This window comes from Primulina tabacum, chromosome 3 (genome assembly GCF_025594145.1).
Source record: "Primulina tabacum isolate GXHZ01 chromosome 3, ASM2559414v2, whole genome shotgun sequence".
In the NCBI taxonomy this organism is placed as follows: Eukaryota; Viridiplantae; Streptophyta; class Magnoliopsida; order Lamiales; family Gesneriaceae; genus Primulina; species Primulina tabacum.
This window is the reverse complement of record NC_134552.1, coordinates 5,967,467-5,969,131: the sequence shown is the minus strand read 5'-3', so window position 1 is coordinate 5,969,131 and position 1,665 is coordinate 5,967,467. Positions and strand designations below refer to the sequence as shown.

The 1,665-nt window shown below is 29.4% G+C and overlaps 1 non-coding gene across 1 annotated transcript; it reads left to right on the top strand.

The window, feature by feature from the left end:
• The first annotated feature begins 1,367 nt into the window (after positions 1-1,367).
• Positions 1,368-1,436, top strand: LOC142541236 (small nucleolar RNA Z105). Its single transcript, XR_012819300.1, has one exon. It is a non-coding gene; the product is annotated as a small nucleolar RNA Z105 (small nucleolar RNA).
• Positions 1,437-1,665: the final 229 nt, after the last annotated feature.

Here is a 1,665-nt window from a genome sequence, read left to right as displayed (position 1 = left end):
TGTCATAAGATATTTTATTTAAAAATTTTATAGGCTTTTATACTTGTCGTATCCCTTACCGGGAGTATGGGATGTCGTCTTAACATCCTCCCAGGATTTATAACAAGTTTTTGAAAAATTTATTTTTATTATTAATAATAACATTATATTATATATTAAATATATACACAATAAATAAATAACAGTAAAATAAATATTATTACTTTTGTTACCTTTTTCTTCTGTTTGGAGCTTGGAAAAGGATGGAGGACTTTTAGAGCTTCGTGCTGATAACGTGTTGTGAAAAAGTAAAAATTTATGGTAAAAAGTAAAAATCTCAAACTCTCAAAATTTACCAAACTACACACTTTATAATATTTTTCTCTCTACTCAATTGTGATTTTCTTCACAAATGAGAGATCTATTTATAGGAAATCTTTACAAATAATCCAAAAATAAAATACATCATTACCTACATCATCACACACTAATTTTCAATATTTACAACTCTTATTTTCAACATTCAAATATTCAACATTCAAATATTCAATACACACATTTTAAATATATTTTTCAACAGTATAACGAATTTCTTTTCTGTTTGAAAGACTATTTTAAGTCAAAAGAGTCTACAACATGTGGCTGAGGGACAAGATGTAAGAATTTACAATATGACAAACAACAATTTTATTTAGTAGCTTTTGTCGCTTGCTACATACTTTAATAAAAAAAATTTAAAACATAATATAAATATATATATATATATATAAGTTTTTATTTTTTTTAATATAAATGAACTCCAATTACCACAAGTCCAAATCCAAATAGTTAAATTGGGTCAAGATCCTACTTATTTTTTATCTTATAGAAAATGGCGGTTGACTGGGACCCCAAAGAGTCCAGCCCAAATACAACCGAAGGATTCCGGCGTCGAGGCAATAACCCTAAACCAATAACTCTATATTAAAAATTCACAAATGAAGCCATTAAAGTACTGCCGCTTGAAACCCGCCGCGGCCCCAACTCGGTCGCTCCATAATCAATCATTACCTTTGGGGATTTGAGGTGAAAAAAAATCACCAGTCAATTCCATATTCTCAATCATTACTTCATGGGATCAGTTTTTTATGATATTTCCTCTATTGACCCATAATCTCTCTTTTTTTTTTTTTTATCTTACGTACGCTTTTTTTTTTTCTGGACGAAATAACAAGAATTTTTTCGCGATGCATCTTGGTGACCAACAGATTGCTTGCACGAGTCCGGTTGAATTCCAATTTTTTCATATAAAAAATCGTGCGACAAATCGCAGCATTTTACTTCTTGGTTTCTTAAATTTTTTTTTTTTTGGTTTCATTTGAGCATTCCTCTTAGCTATTATTTTTTGAGGGGAATGATGATGATAATATTTTGTTCTGAATTTCGGTTGATTGAGTTTTACCTCCTACTCATACTGAATGCCCATGTTTAGCTATTAGAACCTTAAAATTCCCAAATGAAAAATATGCCCAATTTCATGGGAAATTAAATTTGCATTTTTTGTATTATTACTCTCATGGAAATTTGTTTTTTGAGTAGCTTGTTATTTAAGGGATGACTCCATTATTAACAATAATGGATTGAGTACTTGCTTGTGAAACTATATTTAGAAAAATGGCAAAAAGTTTCTTGAATTTAAAGTCGCGG